This window comes from Cavia porcellus, unplaced genomic scaffold (assembly GCF_034190915.1).
Source record: "Cavia porcellus strain 051 isolate PalLab524CR breed Dunkin Hartley unplaced genomic scaffold, mCavPor4.1 scaffold_31, whole genome shotgun sequence".
NCBI lineage: Eukaryota > Metazoa > Chordata > Mammalia > Rodentia > Caviidae > Cavia > Cavia porcellus.
Window position 1 is genome coordinate 36,108,073 of NW_026947514.1, and position 23,454 is coordinate 36,131,526.

General features: G+C 44.4%; 1 long non-coding RNA gene across 1 annotated transcript; it reads left to right on the plus strand.

The window, feature by feature from the left end:
- The first annotated feature begins 552 nt into the window (after window positions 1-552).
- LOC134474265 (uncharacterized) lies at window positions 553-9,559 on the plus strand. The gene is made up of 3 exons (XR_010045007.1): window positions 553-712; window positions 7,278-7,446; window positions 9,384-9,559. It is a non-coding gene; the product is annotated as an uncharacterized LOC134474265 (long non-coding RNA).
- The last annotated feature ends 13,895 nt before the right edge of the window (window positions 9,560-23,454 follow it).

Consider the following 23,454-nt stretch of genomic DNA (forward strand, 5'->3'; position numbering starts at 1 on the left):
ATGAAAGGGACAGGTTCCAAAGAAGCTTGTGATGTTAGTTAACTAAAGACATCAATGTATAATGTGATCATTTGTTAGGTCTCAGACCCAAAGTGATCCCACACAGTACGATGGCATCTTAAGGTCACACATTGTGCACATTCCTTTCGGTCCCAAGAGAACCAGGCATCCTGGCATCCGGCTGCCATGGCCTATTTCCCAGTGATATCAGGAGAGGAAAGTTCTTTAAAGTCTCTCCTATATGAGGCTGGGACCTGGTTTAAATTAACAGTGCATCTTTTGTAAATGTCTTACATGATTAAAGCCCTGCAGGAAACATAGGCCATCTAAAAAGGATAGAACAGAAATCTAACCAAAGTTTTGCAATTCTTAGGTAAATCTAAGCAAAATATTGATAATCATCGCAATTATCCCAGTTTCAGGGATGTGAAGAGTAACTCCTGGGTGCATAAAAATGTATCCAAACTTGAACTTGGTTGCAAATGCCTTTGTAACACCGCTGGCCTTCTTACTTGAAAGTGTAACTCTCCCTTAACCTACTTTACAGGAAATTCTGCCTGTACTTCTGCACCGCCTATGTGTCTTGACTGAACTCTTTCATCAAGGGCGCAAAGAACCTCGGACCAAGGGAGTGAGGGTTCGGCTCCTTACTGCATCAGGACTCAGCTTCCCAGTGACGAGATCATTCCCACTGAGAGCTATTACAAAAAAGGTACTGATTTATTTCTGGTGTTGCATTTTTTGCTGTTGCTTATTTTTTTTCCCTTCTCATTAACTGTTCACCCTACTTGGTGTATTCATCTCATTAGACTTTGACATTGTTGGAGTCACTCGGACAGGGACTTGTTTTAAATTAAATTGCACTGGCTGGTCTGGAACTTGTATTCCTTCTGCCTCAGTTTCCTGAGTAGCCGAGATTAAAGTGTGTGTCTCTATGCCTAGTTTACAGCTCATCTCATTAATCATATCTGATTTGAATCATGTTTGGACTTAAATATATACCATATGAGGAAATAAGTCTTAACCTCAACCAGGCCTCTCAGAGCTCTGGGGTCCTTAAATAAACTAGTAAGAAAGAGGATATCTGGAAAATTTGCAAGATTTAGGTTAAATACCTGTTCAGGCCCCATGACCCAGCAAATCTCTACCTAACACTGCCATGTGTAGCCCTCAGAGTTCCCCCAACACTGCACTCTCCCGTCAACCTGAGTGTCAGAGATGTATTTATTTACTGTGGTGCGATGGAGTAAACCCAAGGCCTTGTACATGCTAGGCAAATGCTTTACAGCTGAGCCACACTCCAGGCCAATGTTAGGAGTTTTAAAATGGGGATAATGGGAAAACCAGATGGACAGAGCCAATCCCTGCCCTAACCAAGCACCATCAATTTGCAAACCCTGGATTCGAGAGTGCAGAGGAGGACGGAGAGCTGAAGTGTCTGTGAAAGATTCCAGCTGCTTCTACAGAACAATGATTCGGCCTCTGCCCTCAAAGTGCCAACTGCGTGCTCAAAGGTGCTCAAGCTCTTTAGGGGCATCTGCTGAACCACTCACTAGTGAATGCAAATGTAACACTAAGCGCAGAGAAGAGATGCCGAGGGGGTGTGAAGCTTCAAAGGAGTGCTCAGAGCACAACAGAACCCTTCAGGGAAAGTTTGCTAGACATAGCAACTACATTTTATAAAAATTAAAAATAATATTTTTTCTCAGTACAAATGCAACGCAGGCTTGTGACAAACAAATCAGAAAATACAGACAAGCAAAGAAAAGAAATTTCAAAAAAGTACCCACCCACAATCTCGCCCACCCAAAGACAACTTCTGTCAACACCCTCAACACCTTGACAACCAGAACTGTGGTAGCAGTGGGCACAGCCGGCACACAGGTGGGCGGAGGGGGACAGGAGGACGGGGGCAGTCCCCACACTTTACCGTACTGTTTTATTTCATTTTATATCAGCACATGCTTGTAGTGCATGATGTTTACGCTTCTTGTGTGGGGTTGGCACAGACGTAACACACCCCAGTTCCTTCTTTCATCCTTTCTCGCCCTCCATCTCTCTATTCCCTTCCCATTTGAGAAAGTCTATCTCCCTAGCTCCTATTATCTGTCTCTTGTTTTGCTCTTTATTTATAATTTTAGTCTAAGCTCTGGAAGAAATGATAAGAAATGTACATGCTAAGGCTGGAAAGAAGCTGGTTGAGGAAGGGGAAGGATAGGTGATGTCTCAAGCCGGGCAGAGATTTAAAGCAAGCGGTGGTGCCAGGGAGTCTAGCTGAGTTGTAATTATAATAGCAATAACAGCATCTGTCCTGTGCTTGTCATATGTAAGACATTATGCTAAGTACTTTATATTCTATTTTATTTAGTCCTCATGACTGCCTTATCTCATTTAGAGAGGGTGAGAGCTTCACCCAAATTTGCACAGCAAGTGGGTTCCAAACCCATTGTTTTCTAAGTATGATTTTCAAACAGAATGCCTTGAGGATTTGTTTAAAAAATGTAGTCATGCTGGGCATGGTGGCACACTCCTGATATCCCAGCATTTGGGAGGCTGAGGCAGGAGGAGCACTGTGAATTTGAGACTGGCCTGGGCTACAAGGTGAGTTCAAACCTGAACTGAATAGTGAGACCCTTTCTCAAAAAAGCAAACAAAAAGTAGTCTTTTGTCCTAACCTCCAGTATAAGTGGAGGCCAGGCATCAGCGAACGTCTCAACTCCCTTGAGAAGTTCTCTCCTCATAAATTTGAGGGCCCCTGTTCATGGGAAATGGAAGAATGAAATGGCTAAATCATCAGCAAAGGTCAGCAAGATACAGGCCTCTATCCTGGACTTGACTGCTCCTCGATATCCCGACTTTGGCCCTGGACCCTGTTGAAATGGGGGAATGTTAAATGAAAATTATGAGTCTATCATTTTGGACTAGGCTCCTGTACTAAACCCTAAAGACTAAACAGCCAAAGTGTCACTTATGCTAAAGTTCTACATCTCCACACTGAAACTAATTTGCTGCCTAACTTTCAAAAAAATCAAGAGGAAGAGATAATAGAAAAATTTCTCTAACAGGACAGCCAGCATCCACTGACTGAAGTTCCTGCTGCTTTAACCCTAACCAACCAAAGAGGGACTGAGGGTGTAGCTCAAGGGTGGAGTCCGCAGCAGCTCAGCATTCCTGAGGCCCTAAATCCAATCTCTAACACCAAAGGAGAAAAAAAAGTAACCTGATCTTATTTTATTTTAACCAATCATTTTTCTATTGTTCTGTATCCCTGTCCCTGCCTTACAAGAAAAACAACTCTCAAATGACTAGTCTGCTTTTTGTTTGTTTCTGCCTTTTTTAGCCCTTATCTGTTTATAAAACCAATCTCCTCTCCTCATCCCAAGAGAATATTTATTCTGTTCAATGGAGTGCAATCTTGCTGGATTCTAGGGTCACAAATAAAGTCAATTAAGATCTTTAAACTAAATTTATTTTCATTTTGTGCTTTTGATACCTCTTATACTTGGCTCTCTCATCAAGGTTGGAGGTTTGAATGCAAGAAAATAATTAAATGGCTCCCAGTGGCAAGAGTGAGGCCAGCAGCAGCAGCTATCAGCCCTGGGCTCACTGGGCTCACTGGTTCAGGCTAGGAGCCCAAGTCACAGAATCAAAGTTGCAACCAGGATGGAGGCAAAGAGGGAACACCCGCAAGTGGAGATAATGGAGGAAACAGAACAACCACGTTTCTGTAATTTTGCTGGTTTTCAAACAGAACACTTTCCAGTCTGCCTCCAGCACCTCAAATAGCTCATCAGCATTTTTGCCAAGATGGCAAAAATCCCTCCTCCATCACCTCCCCTGCAGGTTGTGTAGCAGTCCGTACCTGGTAGAGGTGCAGGGACACAATGATCTTAGAGTCCAGGATATCATCTTAGTTCTTAGCCTTGTTCTGCCTTCTAAAACTGGTTAACCATAGCAGGTCATCTAACCTCACTGATCCATCCCCATAAATTGTAGTACTTTTGTACTACCCAAAGAATCTCATGCAGCTAGCAAAATAATGTATGCTCAATTATAAAAATGCTATACAGTAGAGGCAGTTCAGGATTTGGAGGCAACCTCAGAATATGTGCTTAGGTGGGCATGGTGGCATATACCTGTAATTCTTACACTCAGGAGACTGAGGCATGAGGATCACTGCAAGTTCAAGGCCAGCACAGTGAGTTCAAAGCCAGCTTGACCTGCAAAGAGAAACCTTGTCTCAAAAAGAGAGAGAGAAAGAAAGAAAAAAAGGGCCAATATGTGATTACTTGTTAAGCCAATCTAAACAATGGAAGACAAAAGATAGCAGATCAGTTTGCCCAAGGGGTTTAAATGAAGGTCATCTCTAGACTGAAATGGTTCAGGTCAGAAAGTTACAAATAAACATGCTCAGAAGATACTTATGTATAGCCAGGTACCATGACATACACTACTCTGAGGCTAAGGCCAGAGATTGCTTGAGCTCAGGAATTCTAAGATGACCTAGGCAATATACTAAGTCCCTGTCGCTTAAAAACAAACAAACAAACAAACAAAAAACTATACCTGTATTGTGAAATCACAGTTTTCTAAGTAACCCATAGTCTTAATTCCCATGAAAAATGCTCTGAGAATAACAATGCTAAGCAAGAACCCAGACCAAGATCTAAGACCAGTGAGCTCAGCGCACCCTTCACTGTCCTTGGGGCAGTGGTTGTGCAGCCCCACAGCCTGGAGGGCACCGGAGTCAGCTGCTGACCAGGTGTGCTGGCCTTGGAGGCAGCAAGAAGACAGTGCAGGTGACTCCTGCAAAAGCTCCTGAGAGAGCAACCGGGCTCAAGTGACAAAGACCAGGAAATCAAGACAGACAGGAGGGCTGAAAGGAAGAAGAGGGAGGGACTGTGTACTCTTGGGGTTTCACACGACCTTAGCGGGGTACGGGCTTCTCAGTTCCTCTGGTTTGTATCTGCAGATACCGCAGGTGGTCTTAGACCTCAAAGTCCTTTCAGTCCGGGGTGAGAAGATGCTGTGCAAATCTAAACTGCATAGACAGCTGCTCTCTGCTTTACCTCTGAGGTGAGCTCAGAGACCTAGGAGACTCTGCCACCTGGAGATCCATCACAAATACTAGCTGCAGCGGGCGGTGTGGTGAGGGGCAGGGGAGGGGAGCGGGCCTTCTAGTGCTGCAGGAGACTCGTGCTCCCTGAGGAAGGGAGGGAAGACCCCGTGTGGGTTGCCCGAGTATCCTATTGAACAATTCAAAGACCTTTCCAGAAGTGCTCTCACATCTGCCTTCCCTCTCCATAGGGAAGTTGGTATTTTAAATGGTTCTTGCCACATGACACAAGGGAAAGAAACAAGGCCTGCTATGGGAAAGGAAATGCATCGTGAAGGGCACTGCAGGACTGGGGATAGGAAAGACGCAGCCTCCTCCTAAGGCTCTGACAAGTTCACAGGGAAGTTCCCCAGCAGTGACCCATCCTTTCTCTGTCACCTTCTCTGCCACTCAGCAGGAAGCCAGCATTGCTTTGAATTCTCCCCAGCCAGCCGAGTCACCTGTGGCAGCACAGTGAAGACATTCAGTGGTTTGCCTGTATTTTTCCATCGCCTTCTCTTTCCAGGCAGGTACTTCTAGCGAGGCTGTTTGTTTTTCCTTCCCTTAGGAATTCTTTCAGGTCAGGAAGCAGATGCTGCTTGGCAATAATAGGTCTTCCTGTCTTCAGTAACAGCCCCAGCTCACTGAGGAGATGATGCAGATACCCAGGGGAGAAAAGGTGAGGAAGGAAACCAGCCTTGGAGGAGAAGGACAGAGAGAGGAGAGTGCTCAGAGATCAGAATGGTAGCAAAAGGCAGAAGATAACTCTGCCTGGGCGCAGAGCCCACGCCAGGACCTGGTAACGGCCACATCTTAGAATGAGATTTTTGGCATTGGGCTTCTGGTTTCATCAAAGCTTCTTGGGCTCAGAAACAGCCGTCACCAGATTGGAAGCCTTTCAGGGGAGAGGTTGAGCCTCCCCAGATTAATAATTTGCTCACTGGGTAGGACTGGAAGCACACAGTCAGCTTAGTTTTCACTTTAGAAAAAGAAGAACAGAAATACAAACAAAAATAGAGAAATATAGGCTTGCTAACTCAGTGAGGCTGTGGAGTAAGACTCCCCTTGACATGTGTAAAAACACAGGTCACCCTATTGTCTTGGCCACGCCAAGCTGTGAGGATACTTGTCACATCTCCTTAATGCCCAAATCTTATTAGCGCTAAGATCCTACCTGCTAATGTAGGAAATCCGGACTCATATTCCACTGATTAGGATTTTTCAAGTGTTAGAAAACACACACTCAAACATACAAGGAACTGTACTTTCTGATGAGTAGAAAGTCTAGGAGCACCAGGTTCCAGGCAAGGTATGAGTACCTCGAGGTGCCTTCAAAGACCAGGTTGACTTTGTTGGGGTTCAGAAAACAGTGCCACCAAGTACAGTGCTTTCGTATGCTGGGGTGGGGAAGGAGAGTTGGTGCCAAGAGCTCCCTGACCCCCACACCCTGCCAACACGCCCAATTCTCTTGCTACCGCAGACACAAGGAAGGGCTTTCTCTGATTTCTCTTTTCTGATTTTCAAAAGAAGTACAATTGCCAGGTGTGGTGGCACATGCCTATAATCCAGCACTCAGGAGGCTGAGGCAGGAGGATCGTTGCAAGTTCAAGACCAGCCTGGGTTACAAAGTGAGCTCGAGGCCAGCCTGGACTGCATAGCGAGACCCTGGCTCAAAAAGACAAAAAGACAGTGCAGTTGTCTTAAACTCACCTCATGAAATATCCAGAAATATTAACTGCTTGAGAAGAAACTTAAATTGTCACCAAGACACAGATATTTCATCTATTCATCACCATCATCATCATCATCATCTTTTTTTGCAGTACTGGGGTGACTAAATCCAGGTATACCCTACAACTGTGCTATATCCCAGGCCTAGATTTCCGTATTTATGTATTTATATTTTATTGGTATATGTTTTCAATACATAATAATTACAAATATCCTGGAGAATTGATTCATACATATATCACTTTTTATTTTTTACTTTGAGACAGGGTCCCCCCAAGTTGCACAGACTGGCCTTGAACTTGTAATCCTTCTGGCTTAGCTTCCTCAGTAGCCAGAATTCCAGGCATCCCCACCACACATCTATTTTGAGAACAGTCTGACAGATGATGAGTGAGGGGAGACTTCTTCTGCGTAACATAACCTTTGTTCACTCCCTTCGTTTGCCCACAAGCTGTCCTCTGCGACCTACTTGACCTTCAGAAGATCCTTCACCAGCCATTGTCTGGTCTCTGGTCCATTCAATTCCTCATCCCCGTCTCCTGTGGACAAGGGTGGCAGCATCTGAACCTCGCTGAGCTCAGGCAATCACCATCTGGGATTTCTCCCATGGATGTTAAAACGTGTGTATGCGTTCTCTCCTGTTAATCTGCCTGTCAGTTATTCCAGGGAACCTTCGGGGGAAGAAAGGGAAGCTTTCCCTCCACCATTCACTCTCATCTCTCACGATGCCAGCTTTGCCCTCTCCCTGATTTGATTTGTTGGTACCGAGATGTCTCCACTAGACAGTCCCATTGAGAGGAAGAAAAAGGTCTCTCTCCCAGTGACTGCTTCTTAGACACATGGAAGGAAGAATCTGTAGAATCTCTATCAGGTCTCACACTGGGAATCTGCCCATCCCTGGAATCCCCGCAAAGGGAGCAGGACCCCATAATCAATCTGAAGGGAGGCTAAAGAGTCAGCCACAAAGAGCACACAATACTTTCCACATTCTCAAGACAGCCTTGCCACCGTGAGGCACAGAGACACCTTCTTTCCCCATGACCAAGTCTGAGTATTTCTTTTATGCTGAATTCTTTCTCAGGGATCCCGGCATGCCCTTTTTATAGACTGAAATCTACCAATTCATACTTTATAAATGTGGATGCATCTCAAGACCTTTTTGCCAGGTCCATGTCACAGAGAGTTCTGTATGTCCAAACCCATTCTGCATCACTTCCCCCAGTTTAAGATGCATAATTAAAATGGATACACTCAGCAGCTGGCAGGGTCCCCACACTGGTCCCTTGACCTGTGGAGTGAGGGCTATGGTCTTAGTGTATTTTTTGTTACTGTAACTGAATACCACAGACTGGCTAATTTATAAGAAAAAGCAGTTTATTCCACTTATGTTTCCAAAGGGTAGGAAGACAAGATTGGCCAGCCGCACCTGTGAGGCCCTTCTTGCTGGTGGACACTGTACAGAGTCTCAGAGTGGTACAGGGCATCACTGGGGCCACCACTCACATGGTGACAGTGACTGAGCATCCTTGCTAGAATCTTTCCCTTTTTCCTATCTCCCCTTCCCTTCCCCTCACTTCTCCTTCTCTCCTTCTTTCTCCTTTTCCTCCTCCTCCCCCTTCTTCCTTCTCCTCTTTTCTGTCTCCCTTTTCTCCTCCTTCCTCCTCTCCTTTTTTGTGGTGCTAGGAATCAAAGCCGGCCTCACACACGCTCCCCAAGTGCTCCACCCTGGAGCTGCATCACCAGCTTCTCCTCCTTTTCCGTTAAAGCCATGGGTCCACTGGATTCAGGCCTTTCTTTAGTGTCTCTCTCTCTCCTCCCGACACATTTTCTGGTCATTTTCTACCCTCTTTAATCTTGTAAAGGATTCAACTTAATTTCAACAAGATTTTTGGTGGGGACACGCCAGTCATAGTTTGGTTTGTTTCCCAAGATGTCTTAGTCTTCAGTGTGGCAGAGGTGAAGTGGAGGGGCTGTATGAGGGGCCCATGGGAGGCCATCAGGTCTTGCTGGGGCACTGTCCTCAGAAGCAAACAAGGTAGTTCCTGTGCAACCTGGCATTCGTTCTCACAAGAGCATTACTAAAAAGAGCAAGCCTGGCCTTCCTTGAGCCTGTGTGGCTTCCTGCCTGGTGGTGTGATCACTCCCTCCTGCATGTGCTCCTGCCTTTATGGCACAATCCACCCATGAGGTCTCCACCAGAGCCAACCTGATGTACATGCCATGCCCTGTGCCTCCAGAACTGTGACCTAAATAAGCCTCTTTTTTTTTTTGTAATGAACTTCCCCAGTCTCAGTTGTTTCATTCTAGTAACAACAAACAATGAATTACTATGTGGAGAAAGTCTTAAGTAGTAGCCGCTAAAGCTGCTTCTACTTAGGAAAACAGTAAAGTGAAAGCCATATTGAATTCCTGGAGGGTTGCACAGATTAGTGCCACTGTTAGGGATTTGCAAAAACAGACCATAGCCATTTGCTTTGAGGAGGAGGTAGATGCTGGGAGTGTGGTGTAGGGGCAGGGAATTGCCCAGTATAAAGAAAGTTCTCCATTTAATTCCCAGAACCAAAAAAGAAAGAAGAAAGGGAAGGACTTCAGGAATGCAAGAGTGGCAATTCCTACCACATTCCCATGCCGTACACCTACTTGGCTCATGCAGAAGACAGATGGACCTGGGAGGATGACAGCAGATTATCACAAGCTTAACCAGGTGGTATCTCCAATGGCAGCTGTTGTACCAGGTGTGGTTTCATGATTGATGTAGTTTCATTACAAATGTGGTTTTGTTCAGTGAAATTTCTAGGTCTGGTGATGTGAAGCATGTCAAGATATCTCTCCTAAAGAGAAAGATAAGCTGTTGCATCTAGGCCTGCCTGTAATCAGGAAAGAGGCCCAATGCCTAGTGGGCCTCTTGGGATACCAGAAGCATCGTATCTCCATTTGGTGTGTGGCTCTGCCCTATTTAGGAAGACTTGAAAAGTTGTAAGTTTTCAGCAGAGCTCAGAGTAAAGGAAGTCTGTGACAGATAGATCCATGTTGCTGTACAAGTTGTTCTGCCATTTGGCTGGATGACCCAGCAGACCTAATGGTGCTTGAAGCGTTGGCAGCAGATAAGATCATGTTTGGAGCCTTTGGTGGGCCCTACAAGTGGACATGCAGTGTAAGCCTTTAGGATTTTGGAACAAGACTTTTCCATCATCTGCAGATAACTTCTCTCTTACTCTCTCTTTCTCCCTCCCTTCCTCTGTGTGTGTGTGTGTGTGTGTGTGTGTGTGTGTGTGTGTGTACATGTGTACACGTGTGTACTAGCGGTTAAACCCAGGACTCACTACATTCCCAGCTCACATTGAGCTACATTCCCAGCCCCTTTTTATTTTTTATTTTTAGATAGGGTCTTGTTAAGCCACTAAGTTGCCTGGCTAGGCTCAAACTTGGTGATCCTCCTGTCTCAGTCTCCAGAGTTCAGAATTACAGGCATACACCACCATGCCAGACAACTGCTCTCATTTTGAGAAATAGCTTTTGGCCTGAGACTAGCCCTTGTAGACACTGAACATTTGGTCATGGGCCACCAAGTGACCATGCAACCTTAGCTTTTTGTCTCTCATTAACTTGGTACTCTCTGACCCATGAAGCCATAAGCGTGGTATACACAGCAATTTTTCATCATCCACAGGAAGCAGTGCCTACGTGGCTGGACCTGAACAGGTCCTGAAGGCATAAGTAAATGACATGAAGCAGTAGCCCAAATGACAATAGTTCCCACTCTTGGTTATCTCTCTAATTTGTACCTATGGTCTTGCAGGGAGGTCCCTATCATCAAGTGACAGAGAAAAAAAGATTCAATCCTGATTCACAGATGATTCCGCTCGATATGTAGGCATCATCAGAAGTAGATATCTGTGGCACTGCCATCCTTTAATGGGAAATCCATGAAAGACACTGGTGAAGGAAAACCCTACTGGGAAGAACTTCCACAAGTATGCTTGGCTGTTCACTTTGCAAGGAAAGAAAAATGTCAGAGACATGCAATTTTGTATACATCCATGTGGCAGTCAGTTTGGCAGGATTATCAGGGAATTAGCAGGGATATGACTGAAAAATGCATAACCAGGAAACTTGGAGAAGAGGTATATAAATATATAGTGCCTTCTTAGCTAGTTGTTGTGGAACACATGGTGGGCTACATAGTGAGTTCAAGGCCAGCCTGAACTACATAGCAAGACCCTGTGTCAAAAAGTCAAATAAATAAATAAACAAACAGTACCTTCTGAGTAGGCAAAAGATATGAAGATATTCATTTCCATGTGACCTTAGCAGAGGAGTATCTTAATAGTTGAGTGGTTAGGATGACCACTACTGTGGATACCAGACAGCTTTTCCCTTAACCTTATCATTCCCTGATAGTTTTGTGAAAAAGTGACCATGGTAACAGGGTGAAGATTATGCACAGGATAGTGATATGGACTTCCACTTATCAAGGGCAACTTAGCTATGGTCACTGCCGAGTGTTCACTGAGTTCCCAGTGTGGCACCATTTTTCATCTTGAAAGGTAGTATTTTGTTCTGCCTAGACAAATGCTTACTTTGGATATGAACTTGCATTCAGTGTGTCTGCCAAAAAACCTGCCATTTATGGTTGTTCAGAATGAATAACCTACTGTCATGGCATTCTACACAGCACTGCTTTGGATCAAAAACATACTTCACAGAAAAATACATGTGACAAAGGGCCTCTGCACATGGAACTCAATGAACTTACTAAGTTCTCCACTGCTTTAGTTTAGATCTTGAATGTCCCTCCAAGGCACATGTGTTAATAACACTTGATACCCAAAATGGTGCTGTAACAGAAAAGGGACCTCCAACCAGTACCCTTCAGTTTATAGTTCTCCAGGTAATAGTCCTTGTAGCTCCAGGTGCTTCTGTCTCCTAGAAATGGCTGGTCATTGCAATGCATAGCTGATCACTACAATGCGTGTTGTAAGAACAAATCCTCATTAATAAACCATTCTGCTTCTCTACTTCCTACTTGTTTATCTCATAAAGCATTAGACCACCAGAGATCAGGGCCTAATATTCTGGGAGTAATCCTGATCAGTGTCTGTCAAACTAAAATAAATCTGCCTTCAAATCCTGGGTGCCATTTTGGTGTTCCTGCTTACTGTTGTGTCTAATGTGTTCACTAGCAAGACCAACCATGCTGACCTCTTTGGTCACTGGTTGTGGCCCTCACAGACACTACAAGGACCTCTCCAGGTTCTAATAAGAAGGTACTCCCTCCAAATTTCTTGGGTCCCATTGGTGGTCTGGAGGAGATATCTTAGCTCCTCACTTGACCAGCTCAGATTAGACACAAATAGGAGGAGGACACAATCTGTCTGTCTCTCTGCTTGCCTGCCTACCTGCCTGCCTGATTCTGGTAAGACCCAAGGGCACCTCAGTTACCCTGTTTTTCAGTCCTGCTCAGCTCAAGCAGAAGGGGAGTCTGATCAATTCTATTTGTCAAGACCACCCTCAAGGGAAAGGCATTGAAATATTCAACCTCTGAGTGCCTGCTGAATAAGTGTGTGAGTCAACAAGACAGCATAAGCAATAGGCTGCTCCATTTGTGCACCAAGACTGGAAAGCTCTGGTCATGGTGGCTGATGGGGCCCTCACCTGCAGCTCCATGGCAGTTGACATATGGCATAATGGAGGCCTCACATCCTCCTTACCTAAGTCACACCTAAGTCCCCATGAGAAGTGCAACCAGACGGCATCTGAATGGTCTCTCTCTGAGGGGCATCCACCCTTTGTCTGTTGCTTTCAAGGGTACACAACACACACAGAAAGTCAGAACTGGAAATTAGTCAAAACCCACAGTCCCTGACTACAGGAAAAAGGGCTTTTACAGAGGTTAAAGTTAAACCAAACTGTTCCCTACATGTCAAAGAAAAAAGAAAGCATCCTATTCTTTATAAAATTCCACCTTGGCATCCTTCTTGACTGCAGCAGTTGCTGCCAACATCTATAGCTTTACTTCCCACTCTCAAATTGTCTATTTCCAGCAAATTAAACTGGTTCCAGCAAGCCATTGCCTGCATTCGACCACACAGGCCCTCCGTCTGACCTTCTGCTTCATAGCTACAGCTGTTCTGGTCAGAGGGCTTCAACTAATGCACATTCAAAATGACTGTCAGCAATTCCTTCTGAGTTCCACATTTTGACTGAGGCAAAATTGGACATCCACCCTGATGAATGAGTTGCCATGGCCTTTCCCAAAGATCATCCTAACTAAAAACCAGTCAGTCCCATGCTTCTCAAAGACATCAAAGGGGGAACAAAATGTCCATTAAATGTCAAAAGTTACTGCTGTTATCCAGAAACCTGATATTAGGATTATAGTCACTAAATATAAATGCCCTCTCCATCTGCAAGATACAAAGAAACATGAATATCCAAGCCCACCTCAACTGGAACCTCTCATTGCCTTGTTGGACTTGCATGAATAGGACAGACTGAGCTCTATCAAACTGAGCACCTGAGAGCCCATGGTCATTTAAAAAAGTTCTAGGAAACCTGTGACTTTCCTGGTAGACAATGAAATGGAATGTTCTGCCTTCAAAAGTTTCCTCTGTTAAAAAATTACCATCACCAGGGCAACTGGGACTCTTGTCTCTCGTCCCCTTGCCACACACAAACTTGCGGCCTGAGAAGACATCTCACCAAACATGAATTCCTGTCACCAAGTCAGTCAGCCTCTCATGTAACCTTGTATTTTTCCCAAAAGGAAGATGACACCTACATCAGCGTGAGACAGATAACCACATCCTGAAATTCTGAAAATTCTCCACCCAGAGGTATAAGATCACCAACCGTGACCTTCATTGCTGTCAGATGTCATGGAAAACATAAACATGCATCCAGCCGTGCATCAGCCTGGTGGACTGTCAATCACCGTGGGCAAGATCTCCATGCTATGAACAACGCAGCCATCACCTTGCACTCTGCAGTTCCCAGGGGCGAGGTGGTGAAACCTTAACAGGCATGACCTGGAGGAGGTTTTAGGATATTTGAGAAGCCCTTGAAGAGGACTGTGGGACTCTCGTCTCTTTGTTTTTCTTGTTTTGCTTCCTAGACATGAGATTTGGGGAAGATTTTTCTCAACCATGTATTCTCTGTTATGATGTGTGGCTTGCTACAGATCCAAAGCAATTAGGCCAATTGGTTATGGATTGAAATCTCCAAAACTGTAAACATCCTCTTTATAAGTTATCTGAGGTATTTTGTTATAGTAATGGAAAACTGCATATATTTACTCACCATCTTTAAGAAGCTTGTTTGATAGAAAGTGGAATGACCTTCTAAAGTCTTGAGTAGATGACAACCTGGGTGGTCATACCCTGTAAGTTTGCAGCAAGATTCTCCAGAAAGCTGGAGGCCACAAATGGTGTTGTATTAGTCACTTTCTTGTCACTGGAAAAAGTACTAAATATTAGCAAATTAAGGGAGGAAAGGTTTATTTGTCTCACAGTTTAAGTGGACTCAGTCCATGGTTGATTGGCTCCAAGGCAGAAACAGCATGGTAAAAGGGCATAGTGGAAGAAAGCTGCCATCCTATGGTAGACATGAATCAGAGAGAGAGACAGAAACAGAAACAGAGACAGTGACAGAGAGACAGACAGAGAGAGAGAGAGACAGAGACAGAAAGAGAGGAGAGAAAGAAAGAGAGAGAGGTGCTGACCGCAAGAATCTACTCCTCCAGGTGATGTCCCCAGTGTCCCACCTCTTCTGACCAGGGTCCACTTCCTAGCAGCACAAGCAGCTGTGACTTCATCATTGATTAACCCACTAGTGAGCGTAGCACCCCAGATCCAGTCACCTCTGAGTACACGAGACCTTTGGGAGACATTTTAGATCTAACCCATAGAAATGCTTTATTTCCTTCAGCCAGCATTCACAGGTCTAGAAACCAAGGGGTGGAAATTTAAGTAGTACCACTTACTGATACTCCTTGTGATCCATGAGCAAAAATTTTGCTCCTTGTTCTGTTATAATCTGCTGGCCTAGAGGTCTTAGTACCAAAGGGCTTATGCTTCCACGAGGAGACAAAACAATGATTCTGTAGGACCAACATAATACTGCCTCCTGGCCACTTTGGCTTGTTGTTGTAGTTATTGTTTTTGCTTTGGGGTTGTTTTTGGTTTGTTTTCAGAGTAGGTCTCAAAAGCTCAGACTGGCCTTAAACTTGCAGTGACCCTCCTGCCTCAGCGTCCTCATGCTTTGGCATTTTTATGACTTTGAATCAGTAGGCAAAGAAGGAATACTGTGCTAGCTGGGGTGATTGATCCTGATTATCAAGGAGAAATCAAGCTACTACTCTGCAAAGAGGGGAAGAATATGCGTGTAATACAGGAGGTCCCTTTGATCATACCCTGTGATTAAAGTCAATGGAAAACTATTACAGTCAATGCAGCCAGAACTGGGAATGACTCAGGCCCTTCAGGAATGAAGGTTTGAGTCACTAGGTCAGAACCATGACCAGCTCTAGTGCCTGCTGAAGAAAAACACAATGCAGACTAGGTAGTAGGGGAAGCTGTAACAGCCATGTGACCAGTAACATAACTGAGGGCTATAACTGCTGTGGGGATTTCCTCCTTAGTTTATTATTGATACGATTGTGTGTAGAGTGATATTAGCCTACCCATCCATATACTAAGCAAACATCTTTTTTCTCTTATTTCCTTATCATGTAATGTAAGACATATTGACTTTGTATCATGGTATTTACACATCAGTAATCCTACACTGTAATATATAAGTTACAGCATATTAAGAAGAAAATAAATATCCCTGAAGACTTTATAGTTTCTCTCCTGTTTTTGGTTGTATGCAGGATATTTGTATCATGTTAGGCAGAATTATGAACTCATTATTGTCTTTACTGGGAAATTACATATGGTTTGAGGCGATACAAAAGGTTGCCAAGTTGACAAAGTGTGGATTTTCAAAGACAAACTTTATGTGTCAGTCTCCTTAGACAATGAGATGCCCAGAGAGTTGGTTAAATATTATGTTGGGTATGTCTTTGAGGGTGTTTCCAGATGAAAGCAACATATAAATCAACAGATAGAATCCACAGATTGCCTTCCACAGTGCAGGTGGGTCTCATCCAATCTACTGAAAGCTTCAATATACAAAAGCTTGAATAAGCAAAAATTTACTCTCTCAGCCTGAGTGACTTTGAGCTTGGGTGTTAGTTTTCACCCATTTTAGGACTCCAACTTATAATCAAGCTATATTCTCAGCTCTCTTAGGTCTGTACACATCTATAGATCTACAATAGTAGATTGTGGGACTTCTTAGACTCCACAAACATGTGAACCAATTCCTTAAAATAAATCTTGTATCTAGTAATATGTAGAGCCTTGGAGAATTCTACTAGAGATACTCAGCTAATTAAATGACAGGACCAGGAAAATTCTTGTACAAACCATTTTGTGCACATATATCTAATTCCTTTTGGGTAAATACTTAGACATCTAATTGATCAGTCACATAGTATGTGCTTATCTAATTATAAGAAAGTATGGCTGAGTGTGGTGATACATGCTTGTAATCATAGCACCTAGGAGGCTGAGGCAGGAGGATCACTGAAAGTTTGAGGACAGCCTAGGCTACAAAACTGGTTCAAGGCCAGCCTGAGCCACATAGCAATACCATCTCAAAAAAACAATAGTTACAAACAGTTACAAAAAGCTGACAACTGTTTCCCCAAATGGACTTTTAGTGTTCCAGTTCCTCCAACCTTCACCTACACTTGATGTCACCAGAATTTTAGCTATTTTAATGGCTGTATTGTAATGGCAAGCAGAAACACCAAAATGACCCTCAGGTTTGGAAGCTGATTTATTTACATTGACAGGCACTGATCAGGATCATTCCCAGAATATCAGGTCCTGATCCCTGGTATTCTAGGGCTTATATGGGATAAGCAATCAGGAAGTACAGAGGCAGAATGGCTTGTCTACTGGGGATTGGTTTATACAGTGTGCACCACAGTGACCAGCTATGCATTAGTGACCAGCAGTTTCTAAGAGGCAGAAGCCGCTGAAACTGCAACAGTAACTATTTCCTGGGTAACTAACAAATGAAGTGTACTGGCTGGGGGTGGAGGGTGGGTGTATTTTTTGTTATAACTGTTTTAATTTGCATTTTCTGCTGACTACAATGTTGAATGCTTTTTCACTAGCTTATCAGACATCAGTATATCTTCTTTTGTGAAGTATCTGCTCATTTTAAAATAAAGTGTTACTTTTATCATTATTCAGTGTAAGATTGCTTTTATACTTTATTGATAGTATCCTTGTTTTGCAAATGCTTTCTCACACTGTCGTTCATTTTCCTATGGGTGCAAAAATTTTTAATTTTGTCAGTCTAATTGATTTTTTTCCTTTATAGTTATTGTTTTCTGTAACCCAAAGGAAAAAAGTGTTTGCCTATTCCAAGGTTCTATAGTTAAGTTTCTAGGTTTTGTTCTAGAAGCTTTATAGCTTAGATTTTATTAAACTGTAGGTCAGTGATTTGTCTCAAGTTAATGTTTGTAAATGGTGAGAAATTAAGATATTTCTTTAAATATGGAGATCAAGATGTTGCAGCATTTGTTGAAAAATCTGTCATTTTCCTCTTAAAGTACTTCAGCAACAGTGTCAAAAATCACATGACACCTAAACACTGTTTCCAGCCCAAATCTCCTTGCTCCCTGTCTTCCTGACATCTCTACTTGTCTCATCCACATATACCTGAAAGTTTGCCAGAAATGAAAATATCTTTATCTCCTGTTGCCTTCCCATTGCTGGGACAGAAGGTCTCATAAGGAATTTACAGGAGGAAAGATTTTATTTGGGCTCACGGTTTCGTGGAATTCCATCTGCGGTCAGGTGACACTGTGGGCAGTGACAAGGCAGAAGCATCACAGCAGAAGGGTGTGGTAGGAGGACATTGCTTTCCTAGTGGCTGCCAAGAATCTCAGCCAAAGGGAGGTGCTGGGAACCTGATGCGCCCTTCAAAGGCAGAGCACAGTGACCTACTTCCTCCAGCTTGGCCCCACATTCCTCCAGCCCCCCTAGCTGCTGAACTCAGAGTCAGTTAACGCTCAGTGAGGTTACTGCTCTCCTCTCCAGGGCCCACCTCTGAACAGTTACACTGGGGATCCAGCCCTTAGTACATGAGACTCTGGGGACACTCCATACTTAAACACTAACCCCACCTAGCTGACTCCTGATTCTAGTCTCGGCCTAATAGCTATTTCTAGAACATTTTGCATAAAAGCTGTAGTTTTGGTAGACCCTCTTGGCACTGTACTTCAGCATCATCTTGTTTTGTTTTGGTTTGGGTTAATTTGTCTGTCTTTTTCGGACAGGGTTTCACTATGCAGATCAGGCTGGTTTTGAACTCACTTTGTAGCCCAGGCTGGCCTTGACCTCATCCTCCTGCCTCAGCCTCCGGAGTGCTGCAATTACACGTGTGCCTCACCACACCCCACAGCATCCTCTTGTTTTGCCCACCCAACTGTGACTGATTTCTTTTCCTATTTTCTGCATTTCTATTCCAAAATTAGACTCAAGTCACAGGAAGGCAGGGATAAAGTTTACTCCACTCATGCTGTGCTCCTGTCCTTCTAAGCTTCAGAAAATACCAACTTGATAAATGTTTGTCGAATGAGTCTATAAAAAATTTCTTATCCTCCTCTTCCCATTCTCCAACTGCAGAGATTGCTTAGGATTCGTGTCTCTGACTTTTGCCCCATTTCTTTATGTTTCAGTGACTCCAGTGACTTTAACAATGGAGCATGTGTGGAGAAGTCTCCAATCCCTAGGCTATAAGCCATCCAAATCTAGGTCTCTATTCCCAAAATCAGGCTAAATATGTATGATTGTTGGGATTTTTTTATCCCATTATCTCAGATAAAGGACATAAAATATTAACAACATGTGAGGAAATGTATATAATCTGCACAAGGCATTGGAAGCAACTTATGTGCTCAGGAAAACAGGATGGGTACATAAATTATGATACTACTGAGCATCTCAGAAAGACCAGAAAGATTTATATACTGATGGGAAAGATGTCCACAATGTACTGTTGTCTGTTTGTCTTTTTGGGACAGGAACAGATGTGTGTATATGTGTGTGTGTTTTGTTTTTGTTCTTTGAGACAGTGTCTCATTATACAGTTCAAGCTGGCCTTGAGTTTACTATGTAGCTCAAGTTGGCTTCAAACTTATGGTGACCCTCCTGCCTCAGTCTCTCAAGTGCCAGGATTACAGGCTCCTCCTATGTGCCAGTTTCTATCCATATGGTGAGATATGTAAGGCAACAATGCAAAGTTTTTGCCTGTCCACAGGTTTCTGGCTAAAAAATAAGCAAATAAATAGATAATATAATGAAAATTCAGATCACTGGAAATGCTGTGATAAAAACAAGTCACGAGATGCACTGTTGGGGAGGGGCAGTCGGGGAAGGCCTTTCTGAACCAGTGACAGCTGAGTGGACTCAAACAAAGTGAGGCAGGACTTAGGTAAACATCTGGGCTGGAACATTTGTCAGAAGACTCAGCTATCGCCAAGCTGTGGTAGCGGCTTGCTCGGTTGGCTCAAGCAACAGAAGCAGATGACAAAGGGGGAGCACAGTGAGTACAGGGAGAGGAGGAGAGGGACAGGGCCACTCTCTGGCCCAGCTGTGGCATGGGTTCCAGGCTCTGATGTCTTCTAAATGTCCTTAGAAGTGTGCCTGATACAACATGTTTGTGTTCCTTTTCAAGCAGAAAATTATAGCTGGGCATGGTGGTGCTCACCTGTAATCCCTGTACTTGGAGGCTGAGGCAGGAGGATCTCCAGTTAAGGTTGATCTGGACTATGCAGCAAGACTTTGGCTCAAAACTACCCCCTCAAAAACAAAATGTACACCAAACTGTTATCAGAACAAACTTCTAGGATGTAGGCCTACAAAAATCTTACACTTTCAAAACTATACCGTTATATCGTGTCTCATAGTGAGCATGTCTTATAGTGAGTGTGTATTATTCTGGTCATCAGAAAAACAAACAATTATTTAGAAAATTCGTGCATATCCTTTGGCTCATAAATACCCTTTCAAGAAAAAAAAAATCCTTTAAACTATTGGAGCCAGATATAAGGGCATACAGCAGCTTCTTGGAAGGCTGAGGCAGGAGAATCACTTGAGCTCAGGTGTTTGAGATCAGCCTGGGCAACATCAGTTGTCTAAAGAAGGGGTGAGGGAGGATAAATCTGTGAAAATCATTAAAGTGATATTAGCTGTAGCAACAAGATGTGGGGATAAAGGAAATCTTGGGAACACTGCACGAGCAGATTGCAGGGAGCCGTGACAGAGCTGTAGAAAGCGACTTCCCATCCCAACTCTGTGAGTCCATTTCTGCCTACCCTTCCTGAGAAGGCCTCTTCCTCCCTGAAAGCTACTTGTATTTATTCTCCAGACTGCTCCTTGGCCTCCCCCACCTAGCATTCCATTACAGAGCCTAGCAGACCGGTCCCCAACAACAGGTCCTTTGTAAACACCCAGAGACTTTGCAGCTGATTCACCTTCCTAATTAACAGCAGTAGCCAGCATTTCCAGGCACCCATTCAGGTAGCAGAGGCAAGAATCCAGAAAACTACAGGGGGAGAGTCCCCTGCAGAGCTGGGCCCATGGCATCTGCACCCCTCCTGTGTGACCACTTAACTCCTGTCCTGGAGATGTTAGAGTGCCCCTCCCTCCAGCTCCTGGGCCCGTATCCTTGGCTTACTACGCTGGGCTTCCTAAGCCCAGATTTGAGCCACTGTGGGATGGGGGAGTCTCCTTCCCAGGCAGCTCCATGGCTCACCCAGCGGCTCTACCAGAGTCCAGGATGTGTTCCCTCCACCACCTCCCAGCAGCCTCCTCTAGAAAGGACAGGACAGCAAGGAAAAGAGGCTCAGCCACCCTAAAACTGGTTTCCTAACAGCCACACCTTCTGGTACATAAGAGATTCCTTGGAAGCACCCTGAAAGGCCAAGAGCCTTTCTGCCCTGGTGAGGCCTCTGTGGGGGCCCCGTAACAGCCCTTTTTATACCTAAGCCTTCCACTGCCTGGGAAATGAGCTAACAATGAAGACCATCTTTATTGCTGACCCTTGTTGATGCTAAGGCCCAGAGTGAGGCAGAACTGGCCCTGAGTCACAGGGAGCCCTGGAAAAGGCAGGTGGCAGGTTGGAACACTTCACTGCACAGCAGTGCAGAAAGATCAACCCCAAAGAGAAAGGGAAAGGGAGGAGCTGACGGAGTCACATCACAGTTCCCCTCATACTCCCCAACCGGTACAGACATGGCTCTTCCAGTCAGGATCCTGGCAGAAAGAGACGATATTGGCTCCCTTCCTGGTAAGTGGCTGTGGCAGGTGAGCCAGAAAGAGAATCAGCGTCTCCTGTGAGCCTACAGGGGTGCAGGCTGAGAATCAAACATCTCATCCCCCAACTCCCCCCTCCCATAAGCAACTGGGGGCCAGAGGTCTGAGCATCTCTTAGGAAGATGACCGTGTGCAGTATAGCAAATATGTGGGATTTCCTTCGATCATCTCTTTGAAGGCCAATATTGTTTTCACTGTCTTGTTTTGTTCTGATTGTTTTGCTCCATCTAACATTCTGTTTTGATAGGTTTTATAATGTTCTGTTTTTTGATATTTTGCTATACCTGATTGAATGGACTATTGTGAAGATAACAAGATATACTGTGGTACCTATTACTGTTATCCCAGTATCCTGCTGTGAGGTTCTGTACCAGTTTCACTGCATGGTCTCAACTGGCTTTGTTCTGTTGTATTTTACTACCTTCAAAATAAAAAAAAATTAAAATTAAAAAAAAAGAGAACATTGAACAACATTTAAGTATTAAAGGCATCTTCCACAAAAACATGGGCCAGGTGTGGGGACCCCACAGAGGAACGGAGTTGGAGGCATTTCTAGGCACCTAGACAGGTAGAAGAGGCAGGAACCCAGGAGACCACAACGGGAACCTGTGAGCCGAGGCTGTGGAGAGAGAGCAGTTTGAGGAGGTGCAGTCCTCCATCCAGGGACCACTCCTGCCAGCCACAATGAGAAGAAGTGGGGGTTGGGATCTCCTCTACCAACAGGCCCCCAGTCAGGAGCAGAAAGGCGGAATCCAGTCCTATGACATGTATCGATACAGGTCTGGAGGCTGGGACGTTGAAGATCAGGGCACCGGCAGATCTGGCAAGGACCCCATCCCCATACGTGGTTCCTTCTATGTGTCCAAGTAAGGCTGTGGGGGCCAACAGTTTTCCTTGTGCCCTTATTTTTTTTTTTTTTTTTGTCTTTTTCCTTTTTTTTATTGGTACTGGGGATCGAATTCATGACTGCTTGCTTGCAAGGCAGGCGCTTATGCCGCTAAGATAATCCCAGTCCTCCTTGTGCCCTTATAACAAGGACATTAATTCTATTCATGAGTTACATCCGTTAATACCGTCACATCGCAGATTAAGTTCCAACACATCTATTTTTGAAGTTCACAGTCAATTCCTTTCCCTCAGTCAGGATCCAAGATGGCAGGATCTAGGAGGCCAAAACTGAGAGTCCATTTGTTCAGCTAAACAGTTTTATCCCTGAGCCAGAACCCAAAGGTGAGGACATCCTGTCCCTGCTCTTGGGAAGCTGGCTGTCTGGCTGCTCACATTTCTGGATACTGACCAGCAGAATGATTCCATGTCCCTGGAAACAACCCCCTTCTGCTTCAGCCTCCGAGAGAAATGCAATTCTGTGTCCTCTTCAGGTCACCAGTTCTTTGAATAGGAGGACTCCTTATCAATTCCTCCCCCAGAGATGGAGAATGACCCGGAGCACGGTCACAGGCACATTTCTGGGGACTGCTTTTCATCTGGATTTTTTCCCATCCTCTTCCCCAACTCTGCAACCTTGGTCTGTTATTGAGCTATGAGCCAGGCAGAACAGAAGACGGTCGGAAACTTCTGGGTTCCTTTCTCTTGGGAGTCGTCCAAATGAACCACTGGCGTGCTGAGGCTCAGCTCAGCTCGCAGCTTGGAAAGGAGGAGTTCTCTCTGAGAGTCAGAGCCAAAGAAAGGCATCAACTGACCACTGACACTGCCAAGATCTCGGTGACAGTTACTACTGCAGTTGTCTCCCCCCTGTGGGACAGTCAGATGTCTCCACAGTAGATGACTCTGATTCCTTTGGACACGGTAGTCACCAAGGCATGGGGCAGCTGTTCAAATGGCGACTCTACTTTGAGTATTTTGAAGAACCTCTATACTGATTTCCATGGTGGCTGTACTAATTTACATTCCCATCAGTAGCATAGGAGGCTTTTTACCCTATATCCTTGTTAGCATTTATTGCTTTATTTTTAATTTTTGATAAAAGCCATTCTGACCTGAGTGAGACAGAATCTCAATGTATCTCAATTGAGTATTCCATGAATTATTTCTTAATGGCACCTCTCTGAGGTTCCTATGCCAAGTTGGGGAGGACAGAGGTCCTGCTGTCCTAGCATCTAGCTTCTGAACAGCTTCAACCCCAGGTTCAAATACTGCAACCATGAGACAGAACACAAGCAAGATCAATAA